This window comes from Eutrema salsugineum, unplaced genomic scaffold, assembly GCF_000478725.1.
Source record: "Eutrema salsugineum unplaced genomic scaffold, Eutsalg1_0 scaffold_12, whole genome shotgun sequence".
NCBI lineage: Eukaryota > Viridiplantae > Streptophyta > Magnoliopsida > Brassicales > Brassicaceae > Eutrema > Eutrema salsugineum.
The window spans coordinates 7643881-7667015 of NW_006256895.1; the positions used below are offsets into that span (position 1 = coordinate 7643881).

The following is a 23135-nucleotide window of genomic DNA, read 5'->3' on the forward strand; positions in this document are numbered from 1 at the left end:
AACACACTTTTTGGATCAAAACTCCTTTTTCTCTTCTCTTCCTAAAGACTTGGAGATTTAGGAGATAGAACACACTTTTCAATTCTTAAGCTTTTTAAGAGGTTCTTGGCTCAAACTTCACTCTTTTTCAAAGCTGATTTCAATTCTGCCATCAAATCTCTCTTTCCAGCAAGGTATGAACCTCAAACTTGCCATTTTTAATTGATTTCAGAACTTATGGTTTTCTTAAAAAGCTCAAATCTCTGTTTATTGATGGTGGAAATAGCTTAAGAACAATAGATTATCCTTTTAGGTTATCTAAAAATCGTTTTTAACAACTAGCTTAAGAGGAATTGAAATTTTTGAAACTTGGATTCTACATGCTTTATAAAAATCGAATTTGGAACAGCAAAATTGATGAATCTGATTAAGTCTTGTGTGATTAGTGATTAGTATTGGGTAATCTTTAGATTTTACATGGAAATTGCTCATAAAAACCGATTTTTAGAAGATTTCTATGTTAAGAACATCAAAAATCCGAATCTAGTCATGAACTACTTGATTTCTTTGATTTAATGTCAATTCTGCTTGCTCATGGTTTTAACTAATCTCTTTATACTAATGTTAGTATAACTGATCTTAATGTGTTAAAATCAGCATCCATATTCACTCTTTTTCCAAGAATCATTTCGTTTTGCAGAAAAATGGAACAAACCAGATCCCGAAGAAGCCGTCGCGCTGGTGACAGCTCTGAGGACATTCCCGATGATGCTACTCTAGGAGAGTACATGCTTAACCAAGCCAGACCGAGAAGGAGAAACTATGTGATGAGATTGCTCCAGCACTAAAGAGAAACACGAGCAGCTCCCGAGCCACCACAGATTCGATACATTGGCAGGGAGACAAACCAGAGAGTGGACTATGCAAGATGTTTCAAGAAGCTGAACATCAAACCCACGCCTTGCATTGATTATCATACACTTGAGATGCTTGGAATCAGAGAGGATGTGATCTGGTACATCGATGCACTTAAGCTGAGACCCTACATGGAGCTGAACCTTCCGACTTATCCTAAGCTAGTCCGCGAGTTCTTAGCAACTATTACACTCCACCACACGAAGAGGAGGAACCCCAGAGCATCAGATGGCATCCTGTCATTCTCTATCCGCGGACAGCCTTACTCTCTCACCATCTCTGAGCTTTGCGAAGCTCTTAAGCTTCCAGACACCGATGGCATTTACCTGGAAGATGAACCCGATTTTAACTTGTGGAGAGAGATGGGTCATGGAGTCTATGATAGCGGGAGATCCAAGTCAGCCCTTCTTACTCATCCAGCAGTGAGAGTTGTGCACAAACTCTTAGCACACACGATTTTCTCTAGAGCCAACATGGGATGTGTTTTGTAGACCGAGCTCATTCAGATTCCCTTTATGGACGACCCACGACTTGCTTGCTTTGCCTGGATCATAGCACAGAACATGGTCAAGGTGAAGCATGATTTACATGGTTGCGAGGACGCTACTCCAGCTTACGAGAGTGCTATTACAGCGATACTACAGGCTGTAGGATTCGATTTCTCATCTGATGATCCACTTCCCGATGTCTGGTATGACCTACTTTATCTCTCTCGCGATCACACTATCTCTCGTGCTGCTTTTGATCCAGACAGGTTTGGTTACAAGTATTGCACTGGCACTGAGGAGCACCGAGTCAGCTTGCCTTCACCATCAGTGCCGAGATTGTGTAACGGAGGACGTCCGCGATGGACTCCGAAATCCGATGATTTTCTGCCATCTGTACCTCGACTACCATTCACCATTGGCCAATACATAGTGGCCAAGGCGAGGCGTGATGCAGCTGCGGCCAGTGCTCACTTTCAGCCATCTGTTTCGACCGGCCACACCTCACCATCTACATCATCGCACACACATTCTGATCTGGAGCGCAGAGTTTAGAGACAGGGACGATGCTTTGAGCGCGTTGTCACCTTCCTACAGGAGCAGCACCAGTTCACAGACGACACATCGGAGGATGAGTGATTGATCAGCACTTCACTACCATCACGGTTCTATCATCATTTTCTTTTCTTTTATCTTATTTTATTTCGCTTTTATTCATCATCTTCTCACCAACCTTTTCACACTGGGGACAGTGTGATTTAAGTCTGGGGGAGGATGTCTATCCGTACTAATCATTTTCTTCCTTTTGCTTTTAAATTTCAAGCACTTTTTAAATTTTAATATGTAACCTATTCGACATTAAGTATTTTTCAGGAATGTTTGACGCAAAACTATGATGATTTAGACCTGCACACTTCTACACTATGCATGATAGCTCATTGATGCGAGTTTTGTAAACAGGGTTGGTTGTTTTCGTTTTACTAAGCTTCAGGTTTTAAATTTATAACCCCTAAATGTCTGCAAGTGCACAGATGTGCGCTGTAGTACTTAGGGTATCGATCCACAGAGACTTAGTTGTTTCAGTACGAATTCACTGCAACACTTAAATCAGATTAGAACTAGACGGTTTGGGTTTTGGTTTTGGGTTTTTGTTGTCACTAAATCTAAACTAAAAAGCTAAACAAGTAAAAGCAATTGAAATTGAAAGCAAATAAAACAAGTAAAAATCGATTAAACAAAAGCGAATGTAAGCAAGTAATAAGCGAATGAAAAACGAACTAAATTGAAGGTTGTAAACAATTAAAGACAAACGTTGGGCATCAAGGGGTTTTCGCAGGGGTTCATAGTCTATGCTAGGTCGATTTTAAACAAGTGATAAAGGTAATCAACTACGTATGTTCTAGAACTCGAGGCACGGAAGTATGAATAGCCTACTTTCGCAGCACTAAACAACTATCTCTCGCTACCCTAATCAGTAGGTTTCCACTCTGATTCTGGAAGGGAGAAGATGCAATAGCAGAATAAAACTCATCAACATTCACAACTCAACTACAGGTAGGTTTCCACTCCTATAGAAGAATTGCTCGTTTCACCCTAGTTCAGACAATCAATGAAAGCTTTCGCAACATATCATATCAGATCGGCTTCTAAGTGGCCAGCAAAGAATCACGCAGTAAGATTAAAGGCAAACGAAGAACATCTAGAAGATTATAAATCCTAAATCTATCGATTCATAAGCAAAGACACATGAAATTCCCTTTGAAAATCACTTTAAACCCAACTGGGTAACTACTCAAACATATTGTAAACAATCATCACAGAGTATTGAAAGTTGCAGGAAATTAAAGAAAAGAAGGAAGAAGAACGAAGAACGGAAGCGACGACGGAGGCGAGATGATGCTCTCCTCGGCGGCGGCTCCTCCTTCAAAACCGGCGGCCTACCTCTCTAGGGTTTGAGTCTCACACGAAAATTTAAGTACAGAAAGGAACACACCCTTTAGAATGACCTAAAGGGGGTATTTATAGCTTCTGGAGTGGTTGTGGACACTTAGGGCTTCAAAAATAACGAAAGGAATTGATCTGGACTTTAATTAAGTCGTCGGGAAATTGAACGACCAAGTTCCGCGGTCGCAGTGGCTCAACCCGCGGGCAAATGGGTGTTTGCCGCGGTCCCGGCACCTGCTCTCTTCCATAACTGCATTTTCTGTCATTCTTGCATCAGGAGTATCTGAAGATCTAACCGTTAAATTGTCTTCAAACCAAGTGCATTAGAAAGCTGGTTGGATCCTCTATGTTATCTCAAATTTTGGGGGTGATCAGACGGTGAGAAGGTCTTCATCGCTTGTCATACTTCTGACGGTCTGCATTTATCCAAAATTGCTTATTTGTTCCAAATTGCATATCTTTTGCCCAAGTTTCCTGTAAAGTCTTTTGAAACTCTAAAACATTGAAAACACTTTAAAAACCATTGAAAACAGAGTTAAAACACCTGGATAAGATACAATTATGATCCATAAAAGTGGTCAAAATACGGTGTTATCAACTCCCCCAGACTTATCTTTTTATTTGTCCTCAAACAAACTTAAGTCAGGAAAGAAATTTTTTTGAAAATCGCAGGAACTAAACAATATCTCAGTGACCGTCCTTCTAGACCATAACTTATCGTGAAACATCTATTTGGATCTACTCTAGAAAATTCTCACCAAAATACAAGCAAACTAGTCCGTTAATCCGTCATGCGAAAATCTACACACTTAGATCTGACTTCCAGTCAACTAGCTCTTAACATTCATTAGAAATCTCGGTGGTTCTCATCAAAGAAATTCTAGGCAAGGCAATCTAGGCTAGGTGTAAAAAGGGTTATTTTAGGGGTAAGGCTTAAAGTGTTTACGGGTTACCTGAAGATCTGGAGAATGCAAGATATTATGCAAAACCGCAAGAGAGAGTGAAGCTGTTGGTATCCACAGTTTTCAGTCACTTTCTTCTTGCCATAGATTACTGGCCTTATTCCTCAGGTTCTCTCCTAACTCCCCCAGACTTAGATTTTTGTAAATCTTTCAAAAACATAGCTCTATAAACGCTTAGTAGATACTTCTTGCTCCACAAATTTCGACAATCTAGGACTCATTAGGCTTTTTGTTTCCCTCTCTCTTTTCATTCATTCGTTTTTTTTTTTTTTTTTTTTTTGAATAGAGAGGGAACACCTTTAGATATAGAGTCTTAGAGAGCACGAAATTACCAGTTAAGATTTGTCTTGTAAAGCTTCTTGATGTTTCTGATACTCTTCTTTCCCAATTCCATTCAGTCTCCTTTGTGAGTGACTGAAAACTGCGTCGCTCCTCTTCTCTCCGACGTTTTTGCACATATCTGCTGATATAAACTAAAGAGAGAATGCACGAGGATTGAAAACAAGGGTTTTGGGTTTAGGGTATGGTACCAGATAAAGATAAACTGGTCATCTAGGACGACAAAGAGTGGTAAAAGTGAGGGTAAAAGACGTCCTAGATATGTATGTCGATGCCTGCCTAAAATCAATGATGAGAAAATTAAATGTCAATATTAAGGTCAAATAAAATGAGCTAGTATATCCTGTCAGAAAGAATCTCCATGAATAGAAGTCCTCTGGTGGAATTTCGTAATGCAAGTACTTAGCTACCGCCTAGTCTAGGCCTAAATCATAAAAGAGCAAAAAACGAGGAAATAGCGTAGAAGCACACTGGTCTAATTCATCATAGTATTGTTTATTGTGTTCCTGGTTTGAAAACCTTTTGAAAGACATTTTTTTTTTTTTTTTTTTTTTTTGAAAACGATTTTTTTAAAATTTGTATGAAAAACTTTTTGAAAAATTTTATGTGTCCAAAACAAACTCAAAACAAATCAAATGTCATTAGTAACGGATGAACATCCTCCCCCAGACTTATTTCACACTGTCCTCAGTGTGATAAATCTTGGAAAGAATGGTAAAGAAAATAGAAAAGTTGAAATGTTTAAGTGAACTTATCGTGCTGGAGAGTGCTGCTCGTCTTTTGAATCTATTCTTCCTTATTGAAAACCTGAAATTAAATGAAACAGAAACAAAACAATGGAAATAGAAAATAAAGGTCAAAGGGAAATAGATAAAATACCAAGTGGGTTGCCTCCCACTAAGCGCTTGTTTCAAGTCATTAGCTTGACATTGTTGCTCAATTAGACTTAACCGTGGTCGTGACACTCTTTGGTCTCATCATTGGCCGATGATGGATCAATCAAAAACATCACTTCTCTTTCGTCTTCTCTTTCTTCAGCCAGATATGGCTTTACACGCTGTCCATTCACTGTAAATGAGTTTCCGGTTCTGTCCCACAGGACTATGGCTCCGTATGGTTTGACTTCCTTTATCGTGAAGGGTCCTGACCATCTTGAACATAATTTTCCTGGAAAAAGCTTAAGACGAGAATTGAAAAAAGTACCTTATCATTAGGAGCAAAAGTTCTATGAATAATCTTCTTATCATGATATGCTTTAGTCTTCTCCTTGTAGATCTTCGAGTTTTCGTAGGAATTGTGTCGGATTTCTTCTAACTCGTGAAGTTGAAGTAGTCTTCTTTCTCCAGCTGTTTTCAGATTCATGTTCGTCTCCTTTATAGCCCATTGCGCCTTATACTCGAGTTCTACTGGAAGGTGACATGCTTTTCCATAAACTAGGTTGAATGGTGTTGTTCCTAACGGTGTCTTGAATGCTGTTCGATATGCCCATAATGCATCGTCAAGCTTGGTAGACCAATCCTTGCGATGAACTGTAGTAGTTTTCTGCAAAATCGACTTGATTTCTCTGTTTGAGATCTCTACTTGACCGCTGGTTTGGGGATGGTATGGAGAAGCAGCTTTATGTGTAACTCCATTCTTTCTAAGAAGATTCTCGAAAACTCTGTTGATGAAATGCGATCCTCCGTCGCTTATCACAATTCTAGGAACTCCAAAACGCGGGAATATAACAGACTTAAACAGCTTCATGACGACTTTCGCATCATTGGTGGGACTTGCGACTGCTTCTACCCACTAAGAGACGTAGTCTACTGCTACTAAGATGTATTGGTTTCCAAAAGAAGTAGGAAAGGGTCCCATAAAATCTATTCCCCAGACATCAAAAATTTCGACTTCGAGAATAAAATTTTGAGGCATCTCATTCCTTTTGCTTATATTGCCTATCCTTTGGCATTTATCGCATCGCGATATATAAGCTTGAGTATCTTTGAACAGAGTAGGCCACCAAAAACCTGCTTGCAAGATCTTTGAAGCGGTTTTGAAGGTTGCAAAATGTCCTGCGTAAGACGAGCTATGGCATCCAAATAAAATTCCTTCCATCTCTTCTTCAGCCACGCATCTTCAGAATAACCCATCAGCACATCTCTTATACAGATAGGGTTCATCCCAAAAATAATGTCTTATGTCTTTCTGGAACTTTTTCTTCCTATAACCAAAGAATTGTGGTGGTTCTACATCAGCTGCTAGGTAATTTGCTATGTGCCTAAACCATGGGGTGTTGAAAGCATCTGCTCGTCGCATTAGAGGACGTGGTGGTGCGGTATTGGCATTGGGGGTAGTATCTATTGCATAGATATTTTCTTCTGGCAAACTTTCATTTAGAGGCAATCTTTCTTCAACTCGAATTCGTGAAAGATGGTCTGCAACTCCATTATCTGCTCCTTTCCGATCTCGAATTTCGATATCGAATTCTTGCAGTAGGAGGATCCATCTTATCAACCGAGGTTTAGCGTCTTTCTTAGACATTAAATATTTGATTGCAGCATGATCAGTATGAACTTTGACCTTAGATCCTACGAGATAAGAATGGAATTTCTCAAATGCAAATACGACAGCTAGAAGTTCTTTCTCTGTTGTAGCATAATTGCATTGAGCTTCGTCTAGAGTTCTGCTAGCGTAGTAGATTACGTGCAGTTTCTTATCTTTTCGTTGGCCAAGCACTGCTCCGACTGCATAGTCACTTGCATCGCACATGATTTCGAATGGGAGTTCCCAATCAGGTGCTTGCACGACAGGGGCAGAGACAAGAGCTTGTTTGATCTTATGAAACACGGCTAAGCACTCATCATCGAACTCGAAGTTCGTTTCTTTGCAAAGCAAATACGTAAGAGGTCTAGCTATTTGAGAAAAATCTTTAATGAAGCGCCTATAAAATCCTGCGTGTCCTAAGAAACTACGAATTCCTTTTACGTTTGTGGGTGGTTGTAGGCTGGTCATGACTTCGATTTTAGCTTTGTCAACTTCAATACCTTTTCCGGAAATTCTGTGCCCAAGCACGATTCCGTCTTGTACCATGAAGTGACATTTTTCCCAATTTAATACTAAGTGCTTATCTTCACATCTTTGCAGAACTTTACCAAGATTGCCTAGGCATTTTTCAAAAGAAGATCCATAGACAGAGAAGTCGTCCATGAATACTTCCATGAAATCTTCAATAAAGTCTGTGAAGATCGACATCATGCACCGCTGGAAGGTAGCAGGTGCATTACACAATCCAAAAGGCATACGTCTGTAAGCAAACGTGCCATTTGGACAAGTGAATGTCGTTTTTTCTTGATCCTCCGGTCGAATAGGAATTTGGAAAAATCCGGAGTATCCATCAAGGAAGCAATAGTAGGGGTGATTAGCTAATCTTTCTAGCATTTGATCTATGAAGGGAAGTGGAAAATGATCTTTCCTAGTTGCTGCATTCAGTTTCCAGTAATCGATACACATACGATGTCCAGTTACTGTTCTTGTAGCGATCATTTCATCTTTATCATTTTTAATGACAGTGACTCCTCCTTTCTTTGGAACAACATGAACTGGACTAACCCAAGTGCTATCTGAGATAGGAAAGATTATTCCAGCTTCTAAAAGCTTCATAATCTCCTTCTTGACAACATCCATGAGATTAGGGTTCAGTCTCCTTTGACTTTCGATTGAGTTTTTAGCATTATCCTCTAGATTTATCTTGTGCATACAGAGATCTGGAGAGATTCCAGGTATGTCATCAAGGGAATATCCTAAGGCTTTTCTATGCTTTCTCAGCTCAGTCAACAGCATTGTGGTTTCTTCTTTCGTCAAACTAGAGTTTATTTTGACAGGATAAGTAGAATTTGGTCCAAGGAAAGCGTACTTAAGTCCGACGGGAAGAGGTTTAAGCTCGACTTTAGGGGCTTTAAGCTCGCTCCAAGGATCATTAATTGCTGCGGCAGTGTCTTTAGGAGGTGTAGGAATGTTTGTTTGGTCCTTAAGATCTAGATAGTTTAGAGGTTTCCTATAAGTTTCGGACTTATCAAGCATACGTGCGCATTCACTCGAAATTCCTTCAAGGAAATTGCGTTCATCTTTTGCGGGTGAAAGCGTGACACTTAAAGGGTCGTCTAGAAGCAGATCTTCATAGACTTCCTCAATAATTCCGTCTAACTCATCAACCCAACAAATTTTTCCATCCAAAGTTGGTTTATCGAAACTTTTGTTCATGTCAAACTACATAATTGAACCTGCTAGATGAAGGTCGATTTTTCCTTCAGGAACATTGATTATGGCTCCGGCTGTAGATAAGAATGGTCTTCCAAGAATAAGTGGATCCTTAGGTTCTTTTTCTAGTTCTAGAACTACGAAATCGGTTGGTATGGAACATTTTTCGATTTCTATAGGAACATCTACTAGGATACCTACTGGTTGTCTAACAGAACGATCAGCTAATACTAAAGAAATTTTAGTGGGCTTGAAAGTGTGATGTCCTAAACGTTTTGCTACTGAAAGAGGCATCATGTTTATGCTAGAACCTAAATCACAGAGAGCACGCTCAAAAGCTACATCATTGTTGGTGCATGAAAGTACGAAGCTTCCAGGATCATTTTTCTTTTCAGGGATTTGGCTTTGCAGGATAGAACTACATTCATGGGTTATCATCATAACGCCTTCTTCAAGAGTTAAAGAATTTGTTAGAATGCCCTTCATGTATTTTCTTAAAGCAGGAATCATAGCACAAGCTTCTACAAAAGGTAATCTCACATTTAACTGATCGATTAGCTCTTTCAGCTTAGCTTTTTCTTTCTCTTTCTTAGGGGCTCTTAAGGCTCTAGGATATGGAGGTTTAGGTTTGTAGACACTAGTTGGTGGAGGTGGAATTGGGTCTTCTCCAAGGATTTCTTGGGATGAATCTTTTCTTACTTCTTCTCCATCCTTCTCTCCTACCACTTCCTTTTCAACATCTTCATTCGTGATTCTTTCTTTTTCTTTCTCCTTTTCCTTACCCTTTTCCTCATCTTCGGGATCTTTAGGAAATTCAGGCTCTTTGTAAGCTAATCCACTCCTAAGTGTGATAGCTTTCACATCATCGGAGGGATCTGCTTCACTTGAGCTTTCGAAAGAATTTTCACTTGGATCCTCTTCAGATTTTTCTAAGTTTTTAGAATTAGTTTTGGCCATTATGCTAAGGAGGGTGGATAATCTTTCATCGAAATCCTTCTGCATCTCTTTTAGTTCAGATCTAAGATCACTAATCTCTTTAGACATAGATTTTTCAAGCTCTAAATTCTTTTTGTTTAGGTTTTCAGCTTCAGAAGAGGGAAAACTTGGATATGAAACAGGATTAGATTGAATAGCCGAGATTGGTTCAGAAGGTGGTGTCCAACCAGGCTTGAAAGACGTTTTCCCGCGGTCAGGTGGCTCACGACCGCGGTGAATCAAGTCTTGGCTGCGGTCAGAACAGCCATGACCGCGGTGAAAGGTTGCTTGGCCGCGGTCAGAACAGCCACGACCGCGGTGATCAGAAACGAATGGAACATCATTAATTTGATATACTTCTGCAGTGTTCATCATCCCTTGATCATAAGAATCCATTGGGTTGTCCCAACCATCAAAGTTACACGTATTGTGTACCCTATTTGGTTGTTGCAATCCAAGATGACTCATTATGTGACGGAGACACTTTATAACTTCTGAAATTTCTTCTTTCTTCTCAGGAAGTGCAGAATTACCAAAGGTTACTTGATTTCGGATGCTGTTTCCTAAATTTTTAATGAAAACGTGAGCATCTTCTACAGATCTAGTTGTGAAATCTCCATTACTTGCTATATCAAAAGAGTGTCGTAACTCTAGAGTTATACCGCGATAGAAGATACTTAGCAGGTATTCCTCGGCATATCCATGGTGTGGACAATCTCTTTGGTATTCCCTAAATCTTTCCCAAGTATCTAAAAGATCTTCATCTTCTTTTTGTTTAAAAGTTCTTGTTTCTTTCTTAAGAGATTTGCAAGATTTCTAGTGTAAAAACGATTTAGGAAAGCAGTTTTACACGCTGCCCACGTTTTTAGTGAAGCAGGTGACAAAGATTTTAGCCATTTGCTGGCCTTATCTCTAAGAGAGAATGGGAAAAGACTACACTTGTGGTAATCCCCATTTGCTGTAATGGTTGCACATAATTCTTCGAACGTCTCAATATGGTCTATCGGGTTTTCGAATGAATAACCAGAGAATTGATTTTGTTGAACTAAATGGATATGGGGTACCTTAATTTCGGTTTTGCAATCCTCTGGTAAGGCTGGTTGAATAGCTCTTCGATCTCCCATTAATTTCTCAAGTGAATCGAAACTTCCAATCAGTTCATCATCATCTTTGTGTTTGACCGATCCGATTAGCTCATTGTCATCATAAATCGGTTCTTCAAACTCATCATCAGTCAGGTCATCATCATCGATTGGATCACCATCCACACGATATAGTGGATCACCAAGAGTTCCGGGAACATGTTCCAGGTCTCTCATTGCAGAGAAACCTGAAAAAAAATTCAAAAGAAAAAGTAAAAATAAACAAGTGTTCTAATGGATTTAAGCCGGGATTCGCAACGAAACAAATTTAAGTCCCCGGCAACGGCGCCAAAAACTTGATGCGAGTTTTGTAAACGGGGTTGGTTGTTTTCGTTTTACTAAGCTTCAGGTTTTAAATTTATAACCCCTAAATGTCTGCAAGTGCACAGATGTGCGCTGTAGTACTTAGGGTATCGATCCACAGAGACTTAGTTGTTTCAGTACGAATTCACTGCAACGCTTAAATCAGATTAGAACTAAACGGTTTGGGTTTTGGTTTTGGGTTTTTGTTGTCACTAAATCTAAACTAAAAAGCTAAGCAAGTAAAAGCAATTGAAATTGAAAGCAAATAAAACAAGTAAAAATCGATTAAACAAAAGCGAATGTAAGCAAGTAATAAGCGAATGAAAAACGAACTAAATTGGAGGTTGTAAACAATTAAAGACAAACGTTGGGCATCAAGGGGTTTTCGCAGGGGTTCATAGTCTATGCTAGGTCGATTTTAAACAAGTGATAAAGGTAATCAACTACGTATGTTCTAGAACTCGAGGCACGGAAGTATGAATAGCCTACTTTCGCAGCATTAAACAACTATCTCTCGCTACCCTAATCAGTAGGTTTCCACTCTGATTCTGGAAGGGAGAAGATGCAATAGCAGAATAAGACTCATCAACATTCACAACTCAACTACAGGTAGGTTTCCACTCCTATAGAAGAATTGCTCGTTTCACCCTAGTTCAGACAATCAATGAAAGCTTTCGCAACATATCATATCAGATCGGCTTCTAAGTGGCCAGCAAAGAATCACGCAGTAAGATTAAAGGCAAACGAAGAACATCTAGAAGATTATAAATCCTAAATCTATCGATTCATAAGCAAAGACACATGAAATTCCCTTTGAAAAATCTTTTTAAACCCCTGGGTAACTACTCAAACATATTGTAAACAATCATCACAGAGTATTGAAAGTTGCAGGAAATTAAAGAAAAGAAGGAAGAAGAACGAAGAACGGAAGCGAAGACGGAGGCGCGATGATGCTCTCCTCGGCGGCGGCTCCTCCTTCAAAACCGGCGGCCTCCCTCTCTAGGGTTTGAGTCTCACACGAAAATTTAAGTACAGAAAGGAACACACCCTTTAGAATGACCGAAAGGGGGTATTTATAGCTTCTGGAGTGGTTGTGGACACTTAGGGCTTCAAAAATAACGAAAGGAATTGATCTGGACTTTAATTAAGTCGTCGGGAAAGTGAACGACCAAGTTCCGCGGTCGCGGTGGCTCAACCCGCGGGAAAATGGGTGTTTGCCGCGGTCCCGGCACCTGCTCTCTTCCGGAACTGCATTTTCTGTCATTCTTGCATCGGGAGTATCTGAAGATATAACCGTTGGATTGTCTCCAAACCAAGTGCATTAGAAAGCTGGTTGGATCCTCTATGTTATCTCAAATGTTGGGGGTGATCAGACGGTGAGAAGGTCTTCATCGCTTGTCATACTTCTGACGGTCTGCATTTATCCAAAATTGCTCATTTGTTCCAAATTGCATATCTTTTGCCCAAGTTTCCTGTAAAGTCTTTTGAAACTCTAAAACATTGAAAACACTTTAAAAACCATTGAAAACAGAGTTAAAACACCTGGATAAGATACAATTATGATCCATAAAAGTGGTCAAAATACGGTGTTATCAACTCCTCTAGACTTATCTTTTTGTTTGTCCTCAAACAAACTTAAGTCAGGAAAGAATTTTTTTGAAAATCGCAGGAACTAAACAATATCTCAGTGACCGTCCTTCTAGACTATAACTTATCGTGAAACATCTATTTGGTCTACTCTAGAAAATTCTCACCAAAATACAAGAAAACTAGTCTGTCAGAACAAAAAGACTCTTTTAGATAAATGCAGACCGTTAGAACTCTCATGGAGAGACAAAGACCTTCTCACCGTCTGATCACCCTCAAAATTTGGGATAAAGAGGCACAAATTGGAACAAAAAGACTCTTTTAGATAAATGCAGACCGTCAGAACTCTCATGGAGAGACAAAGACCTTCTCACCGTCTGATCACCCTCAAAATTTGGGATAAAGAGGCACAAATTGGAACAAAAAGACTCTTTTAGATAAATGCAGACCGTCAGAACTCTCATGGAGAGACAAAGACCTTCTCACCGTCTGATCACCCTCAAAATTTGGGATAAAGAGGCACAAATTGGAACAAAAAGACTCTTTTAGATAAATGCAGACCGTCAGAACTCTCATGGAGAGACAAAGACCTTCTCACCGTCTGATCACCCTCAAAATTTGGGATAAAGAGGCACAAATTGGAACAAAAAGACTCTTTTAGATAAATACAGACCGTCAGAACTCTCATGGAGAGACAAAGACCTCCTCAAAATTGGACAACTTATAAAAGAATCAACCAGCTTTCAAATGCACTTGGTTTGGAGACATTCCAACGGTTGGATCTCAAGATATTCCATTTGCCCCGTAGCCACTCAAAGACGGCCAGCAAGTCACGCGACCGCGGTAAACAGCCTATTTCCCGCGGTCAGAAGCCTCCCGACCGCGGCCAACCACCAAATCCCCGCGGTCACGTCACTCGCGACCGCAACCATCAAGTTCCGAATTAAAGCCCATATTTCTGAAGCCCAAAGTCATTATCAGCCTCAATTCCGGAACCCTAGAGACCATGGAGTATTGAAGACTATAAATACTTGTCATTTAGGTAGTGTTTAGAGACGACCATTCATACTTTACAAAAACCCTTTTCCTTCAGCCGTTTTTATGCGATTTTTGTAGAAGATTGTTTCAAGTCCGAGTTCTTCAATAGAGAAGCTTTCTTTATCTATTTTCTTTACTGTTTTTCATTACTTTTATTAAAACCAATGATGATGTCGACCTCAGCCATGTCTAAGTAGATCCTGAGTTGGGCCTAGGGTTCCCGAAAGGGGCTCTCATAATCGATTAAGACATCTAGGTTTATAAATCTGGGATTTCGACCTGTTCTCTGTTTATTCTTGTTCTTATTGCATGTATGCTTGATTGATCACCTAGTATCTGATCTAGATAGTTAGTGTTGCGAAATTTTTCATTAAGTATCAGCCCTAGAATGAAACAGGCGATTTTCCGTAGGAGTGGAAACCTACCTGCGGCGAGATCGTGAGTATTGACGAGTCTTGTGCAGCTCTTGCGTTCTCTCCCTTCCAGGGCCAGAGTGGAAACCTACTGGTCAGGGTTGCGAGAAACAGTTGGTTGTGATCACGACAGTGACGTAGTCATACCGCCGTACTCTAGCTCTAGAACCCTATATATCGATATCCGTCAATCCCAATCTATCTACCCTAGTGTCAAAACCGATTATGATCCCTTAGAGTTCCCAAAAGCTCAGCGTTTTTAGCCAGAATTTACAAACCAATCGATTTTTATTTGCTTATTTAGATCTGCTTTTCAATTGCCTTAGTTCGATATTTACTTGCTTTACTTACTTTCTATTAGATTTTTCTACTTGCTTTTTAGGATAGATTTATTTGGTTTCTTTTGTTTTAGTTTAATTCGTGATAAACAACCAACCTTTAAAACCAATCTAGTCTAGACATAAAGTTAGAAACCGTAGAAGAATACCAGGCACACAAATCTCTGTGGATTCGATCCCTAAATACTACAACTGATTAGCTGTGCACTTGCGGCTTTCATTTGTTTTTGTTAAGGGTAAAACTTGTTCCTTCATGCAGTTGACACAACATCAACGGTCCACTTCTGCTTCAGACATGTGTGATCTCTCATACTGGATGTCCACAGACTTTCATACAGCAGAATCAGACAACTTTATTGAGATTGTGCTGCATACCCTCAGCTGAGGAGCATTCACACATGCACCAGCTGTTGGCAGTAACTTATGATCATCAAGTTTGTGTTTTGTTTTTCTAATTTTGTTGGCCTGATCCTGACGCAGAAAGTCTGTGTGCACCTTTGTCACTCATTGGTGCGGCTTACCCTCAACTGAGGAGCATTCACACCCACCAAGAACCAAGAACACGATACGTATGGAGCAGAGATTACACATTCTCGTCGAGAATCAGTCAGAGGTCTTATGCTCAATCCAGTCAGTGATCAGAGTCAGACATAAAATGTGGTGGCATCTTAGTCCAGTCTGAGTGACCATCTCATCGAGTCAGTTCTGTACATGCACCATCATCAGCATAGATGCAATACTCATGGGGACAACTTGCTCTCAGGAGGTTTTATGACACATTCAACCTGTACATGACACATGTCCCCTCCCCCAGGTCGCGACAGTCTTAGTTCTCACAGACCCCTAATGCTTTCCGTAAATACAAAAAGTTGTTGAGATTAAGCGGTTTAGTAAAAATATCAGCAAGCTGATGCTCATATGCAACATGTTCTATGACAGCAAGTTTATCCTCAACCAATTCTCGAACAAAGTGATGTCGGGTATCAATATGCTTAGTTCTAGAATGTTGGATGGGATTCTTGTTCAAGTCAATTGCACTCTTATTGTCGCAATGTACGAGAAAGGAATCTGTGTGTATACCGTAATCATTGAGCATTTGTCTCATCCACAGTAGTTTTATGCAACAGCCTCTGCAATCGACAGCGAAACACAGTTTTGCTTTCTTGCTGTGCCATGTGACACGACACCATGTTTTTTCCAAGGAAGAAACAACCACCTGAAGTACTTTTCCAATCGTCCAGGCAACCTGTCCAATCTGCATCACAATATCCAGCAAGATTAAGGTTAGTATCTTTTGAGTAATAGATTCCATAGTCAAGTGTTCCTTTCACATATTTTATCACTCGTTTGACAGCAGTCAGATGTGACACGCGGGGAACTGCTTGATATCTTGCACATAGCCCCACGCTCAAGCAGATGTCAGGTCGACTTGTGGTGAGATACAGCAGGCTGCCGATCATGGCTCTGTAGAGTTTCTCATCTACCTTAGGTCCATCTTCATCTGGAGACAGTTTGCTGGTGGTGCTCATGGGAGTGTTTCCAACACGACTGGTTTGCATATCAAACCATTTGACCAGATTCTTGGCATATGTGCTCTGGGAAACAAATATTCCTTATAGGGTCTGTTTGATCTGCAAGCCCAGGAAGTAGCTTAGTTCCCCTACCATACTCATTTGGAACTCAGTCATCATCGACGTTACAAACTGATTCACCAAGTTCTGATGAGTTGCTCCAAATATTATGTCATCAAAATATATTTGAACAATCAAGATATCCTGGTTGACGCTCTGAACGAACAAGGTCTTATCAACACCACCTCTCGAGAGCCCAGCCTGAAGCAAAAATGTAGCCAGCCTCTCATACTAAGCTCTAGGAGCTTGTTTCAAACCGTACAGGGCTCGTTTGAGCTTGTATACATGGTTAGGCTAAACTGGATATTCGAATCCCTTAGGCTGAGCAATGTAAACTTCTTCTTGGAGGATCCCATTCAGAAAAGCACACTTAACATCTTTTTGGTAGAGCATGATGTTCATTTTGCATGCTATACCAAACTGCAACCGAATAGATTCCAGCCTTGCAACCGGAGCAAATGTCTCATCAAAGTCCACCCCTTCGATCTGGCAGTACCCTTGAGCAACCAATCTGGCTTTGTTTCTAATAACATTTCCTTCCTCATCGGTCTTGTTTTTGAAAATCTACTTCGTCCCTACAATGTTGACATTGTCTGGAGGAGGAACTAGATCTCATACATCCAACCATACAAACTGCTCAAGCTTTTCATGGCATGCAGCTACCCAGAACTCGTCCTGCAGTGCTTGAGCAATAGTCGTAGGCTCATTGAAGGAGATGAAACATGCCAGTTTGACCATGGCTTTGAAATCTATCTGCTTCTTTCTCGTGATTCTCTCACCATGAACATCTCCAATTAAGTCTGAAGCTGAGTGATTCCTGTGAACCTCAACTTGACGATCACCAACCCGATTGTCTTTGTCATGCATCGGTTGTTCATGCTCAGCCATGTAATTATCTGACTCAGAGACAGGGAAATCTTTTTTCGTGTCTGTGTGACACACATCTTCAGAAGTAATCTGTTCAAGTGTGCATTGGCTATTATCATCAAAGCCCACCTTGATATTTTCACCTATGGTCTTTGTCCGATAGTTGTAGACTCGAAAAGCTCTACTGTTGGTAGCGTAGCCAAGGAACATACCCGTGTCACTTCTTAAGTCAAATTTCTCAAGGTTGTCTTTGTCATTCAAGATGTAACAGACACAGCCAAAGATGTGAAAGTAGCTTAGGTTTGGGGTCTTTCCATTCCAGATCTCATGGGGTGTGGTCTTGGTCCCATGTTTAACATAGACCCGATGATGATGTAGCATGCGGTATTGATAGCTTCTGCCCAAAAGCGTGGAGATACTTTGTTTCCATGAAGCATTGCTCTAGCCATTTCTTGCAGGGTCCGATTTTTCCTTTCCACAACACCATTTTGATGAGGCGTTCTTGGTGCAGAGTACTGATGTCTGATTCCTTGGCTTTAGCAGAACTTCTCAAACATATCATTTTGAAATTCTCCACCATGATTACTTCTAATCTGAATGATCGGCCCTTTTCAGTTTTGAGTTGTAGAGCAAGTATCTTGAAACTCTCTGCTGCTTAGATTTCTCTCGCAAGAATCTCACCCATGTGTATCCGGAGAAGTCATTGACCAAGACAAATATATATTTCTTCCCATTCACGCTTTTAGTCTGAACTGGTCCCATTAAATCCATGTGTACTAACTCCAGGATTTTTTTAGATGTTTCCTTCAAGGCTTTGTGCTGAACTTTTACCTTTTCCCTTCTGACATGCTTCACACACAGTGTCTGTTGAGGCTTCTAAAGAGGGAATCCCTCTCACAACTTCAGCCTGTACCAGTGGCGGAGGCAGAAAAATCATTGACATGGGTCATAATAGCAAAAATTGTATAAATTTTAATGGAAAAAGAAAAAAAAATCATCATTGATAAACATCTCAAAGATGTACTCTACGCTCACTCATATTTTGAAATCGTTTAATCACAGTTTCATTTGTGATAGTTTCAAGCACATGTTTTTCAATAAAACAAACTAGACAATCGCTTAAAAACTAATCACCAATGCTATTACGCGAGGTCTTCTTCACAATTTTCATTGCAGAAAAAACTTTTCGACGGTTTCAGTCGTAACAGGAAGAATCAAACATAGCTTCAAAAGACGATAGACCAAAGGATGAGAAAGGTGTTTCCTTGTCTCCACCAATACACGAGCAAGATCACCAAGACTTTCTAGGTTAGTAAACCTATCATCCTTTTGCACATTATCAAGGTAGATGTCAAGTTGATGATCAAGTGATCTCCACTCTACAAAACTAAAGTCATCTGGATAAAGCTCAGCCAATCTCACCAACTTTGACTTGTCAAATTGACGAAAAGAATCTATCAGAATTAAGGATGCCATACAAACAATTAGCTCAGAATTCACCTCGTCAAAGCGATCATTAAACTCTTGAAGTTGCATATCTAAGACGGTGTAAAAACAATCCACCTTATAATGATGCAAGTTGGTTATACCAGTCTTTGTCCTTGGCTTTCTTGAATCAACAAACTCGTCCTCGATATTAGTCATTTCAGTTTCATTTTTTTCACTAAAAGAATAAACTTTAGCCACAAAATCATCCCATCCATCATCTCTAAGCTTTTGCAACTGTAGTTTAGTAGATTCCACCAATGAAACAGCATAAGTTATTAGTGAGTCCAAGAACAACAAGCATCATCTGTAGATAGAAAAAAAAATCAAAGGTGTGAAAATATTTGAGGAGGCCATATGCTTGTTGTCTTTTGGTGCTGTCTGTGCCATAATTCTGAATATGTTCAAGAACTTCAACAATACATGGAAATATCTCAGCAAGGTGGAATAATGTCTTATAATGTGAACCCCAACGAGTATTTCCAGGTTTTTTAAGTGATCGGTCTTGATTCAGCCCAGTTCCACTCTTTATTTCACCATTCTTGATCCGTTCATCCATTCTTTTGCGATTAAGTTCAGTGAGAACTACTTTTCTTTTGCAAGAAGCACCAATCACATTCAACAAAAGATGAATCATGTCAAAAAAATTCTCCTACTTGATTATGTTTTTTTGCAACAGCCACAACAACCAACTGTAATTGATGAGCAAAGCAATGAACATAATAAGCAGATCTACTTTCTTTCAAAATCAATAAGCGCAATCTATTGAATTCTCCTTTCATATTGCTAGCTCCATCATAACCTTGTCCTCTCACCTTTTTTAAACTTAATCCATTTTTGGCAAATAAAGAATCAATAGCATGCTTTAAAGTTAAAGAAGATGTCTCTTTCACATGACTAATGCCAATAAATCTTTCTTTCACTAATCCAAATTTATCAACAAAGCGAAAAACCACAGCCATTTGCTCTTTATCAGAAACATCAGCAGATTCATCTACCAACAAAGCAAAGATATCATTATCAATTTCTTGGATAACAGATTTAGTTACCTCTTCTGCAAAGCAATGTGCAATGTCTTTTTGAATCGGAGGAGATGTCATCTGATTATTTTTAGGAGCATTGTTCAGCACAACTTTTCTTACAGCCTCATTCTGACTAGCTGTATATTTCAGAAGCTCTATGAAATTACCTTTGTTTGTTGAGACTTCTTTCTCAGTAGGAGCACGAAAAGATAAGCCTTGGTGTAACAAGTGTCTAGAAACATCAATCGAAGCACTCAAACGGATCCGATACTCATCTTTCATAATATCGTTTTGCTTATGTAAAGCATGCCTGATAGACTAACCTTGTCTCATCAAATCTTCACATTTATTTTTGGCATTGCTGTGAAAACTAGTATGATCACCCACATGTTTACTGAAGCTATCATCCTTATTCCAGCTAGAAAAACCCGTCGATACAAAAGCATCACACCCACTTTGTTTTCCAACTTGAACTCTGAATAAGTAACAAAATAGGCAAAAAGCCTTTTCTTCTGCCATGCTATACTCAAACCAATCAGGATACTGATCAAACCAATGTGGATTAAAGCGCCACAATGCATTTCCTACTGACTTTTGTTTAAAAGTATGACTGCGAGGTTGACAAGGTCCTCTAGTCAAGTATTTGCGTCGTACCTCATCTCTTTGATCAGGATGATAATCTTGAATGTTTTTTCGCTTTGCTGGATCATGTGGTAAATCATCCAATTCAATATTAGATGGTGGAGATCTTCTTTTCAGAAACTGTTCCATTGTGTTTGACTCTTGAATGTTTTTTCGCTTTGCTGGATCATGTGATAAATCATCCAATTCAATATTAGATTGTGGAGATCTTCTTTTCAGAAACCGTTCTATTGTGTTTGACTGTTGAATGTTTTTTTCCTTTGCTGGATTTATATTAGATGGTGGAGATTTTTTTTTCAGAAATCCTTCCATTATATTTGACATTACAACCTACATGTACACCAAAACAAAAATATGTTAATCATAATTTAATATTTAAAAATTTTGTAGCATAATATATAAAAAATTGTGTACTATTATCAGAAGCATGGATGGTTGATGTTTATATTTTAAATTGCTTAAAATAGACAGTCAAGCAATTTAGCCACATCTTAAGAGATTTTTAAAAATAAAAGGGAAGTTTCATATAATTACTTGAAACTTATCTTGCTGATCGATATACAGCTTCCCCTTAAAAAAAATATTAATGTGGACTTTAGTTTCTAAATTATATTAGAATAGGTCCACAACTTATAAATAATATTTTAAGATGAATGAATCTTATTTATAGTGAAAGTTTTCTTTCTAAACAATAGAACTTGTCGATGTGGGATAAGTATTCTTATGCAACATTTTTTTTTTTTTTGAATCCACGTGGGTCAACTGACCCAGGTCCAGCAAGCCTCCCTCCGCCAGAATCCACTAACCTGAGCTAAGTTCTGAACTTCACTTTTAACTCGTTGATGTGACTAATGCCTTAGAGCTTGATTCCTCGTTCGTACTTGACAAATGAAAGCCTGTGTGAAATTTAATGTTGGTGTTTCTCTCCCTGTGACGAGTGAATAAAGTGAAGAAAGAAAGAAAAAGGGCGAAAAGATTGAGATGGTTTTCGCTTAGGAGTGAAGGGCTAGGAAAATTTCCAAGGATCCCATTATTTCACTTCTAAGTTGGAATGATCACACAAAGGAAGGAAGCGATGGGTAGGAAAGTTTCCTATGACCCCACTATTCGCTGAAAACCTTTGATACAAGGTAAGGGGACAACTCGGGGACTCGATGGCAAACACCATCAGTACTCGCAGCTTTAACCTTATCGTGTATATGCCATAAAAAAGGAAGGAAAGAAAAAGATGATGAGTGTGCGAAAAAAACAAGTCTGGGGGAGAGAAAAATACCAAAGTGTGTAAGGCTCATTTGTTTGAGTATAGTACGGGAAAGAGTCTAGAAGGTTCTTGGCATCTGAATCATCAGTGAGATCCAGCGATGAGGGTTTATGGACAATGTTGTGGAATTTTGGACTTAATCTGGAAAGCTGTGAATGTCTACGGAGAAGTACATGGTGGTTCGATTTGGAATGATGAAGCAGTAGTTGAGTTGCAGGGTGATCGGTCAAAAGCGATGTTCCAATGAAAGGTTGAGTCTCTGTGTTTTCAAACCTCTTTCTCTTATTTGGTATTATGTTTGCTTGAGGGCAAGCAAATGCTAAGTCTGGGGGAGTTGATATATCATGGTTTTTATGGTTTTTAACCATGGTATAAGTCTTATTTACAGAGTCGTTTTAGTGTCTTTCGAGTCTTTTAGAGTCTTTTCAGGTCATAGGTACGTTTGGAGCTTAACTGGAGACTTTGGAGCACTTTGGAGCTTAATCAGGATCAAATTCGTCAAGTATGGATTTTGTGCTTTAGTGTCGCTCGACACCATGGAGAGTGACACTCGACACTTGTCAGAGAAATAAGGAAAAGGCGATTTTTGTTTCCTATTCGAAGAAGGAGTTGGGCCTAAACGTTTCCAAGGAAGCCCAAAACGTGTTTTAGAGATATATATAGGATTTTTATTCTCTTTTTGTCGAGACCTTAGATTTTTGAGAGAGAGATACTCTGAGTTTTCGGCTTTTGCGATTTTGAGAGCTTGGGGAGACAAGTCTGAACTCTATTCGTTTAGAGAGAAGATTTCGAACCCCTTTATCTGTTTCGATTTAATCTATTGCTTTCTATTCATCATGTTTGTTGTTCCAATAACCATGTCTGAGTAGATCACCTGTTAGGTTTAGAGTTAATTAGGGTTTTCTTTGAATGTTTGATTAACTTGCTAGTTAGGGTTCATATCTATTTCTTCTTCATCTTAGGTTGTTCTTAATGCTAATTATGGATTGATCACCTAGAACTTAGATCTTAGGTTGCTTAATTGACATGGAAGTGTAATTGAATAACTGGAAAGAACCTAGGTTGAACGAAGTAGCTATTCGCAAAGGAATTTGGTTTAGATACCTTGTGAACATATCGAACTTGTGCATTAAGGCTGGTTTAAATCTGTAGGATTTGCAAAGGAATTTGGAATTCTTGGATTTTAACTTAGATAATTCTCACAACGGAAGTTGGTTAGTTATAGATCTGTGTTTCGAGTTCAAAAACTGTGCTTAATAACTGAACCCTGATTAGTTAAGTTGATCTGAATTCATCGATCTCTTGAAAAACGCCCTAGACCTAATCTTATCCAATCGAATTTACGAACCGTTTTACTGCTGCTTAATTTGTTTCTGTCGCATTGCTATTTACTTCCTATATTTCTGCTTAGCGTAACTCTATCTCTACAAGGTTTATTGAGTGATCTCTTGTCTCTGTGGTTCAACCCCTAGATACTACAACTGCACATCTGTGCTTTTGCAGAGTAGCTTAGGGATTAAAATTTGAGCAGATCAATCTGGCTAATCAGAATTACACGACCTTGCACC

The 23135-nt window shown here is 39.3% G+C and overlaps 1 non-coding gene and 1 pseudogene across 1 annotated transcript; one reads left to right on the forward strand and one right to left on the reverse strand.

The window, feature by feature from the left end:
- Nucleotides 1–10535: 10535 nt before the first annotated feature.
- LOC112089586 lies at nucleotides 10536–10642 on the forward strand. The gene has a single exon (XR_002901220.1). It is a non-coding gene; the product is annotated as a small nucleolar RNA R71 (small nucleolar RNA).
- A 7682-nt stretch (nucleotides 10643–18324) lies between these two features.
- Nucleotides 18325–20435, reverse strand: LOC18025591 (annotated as a pseudogene).
- Nucleotides 20436–23135: the final 2700 nt, after the last annotated feature.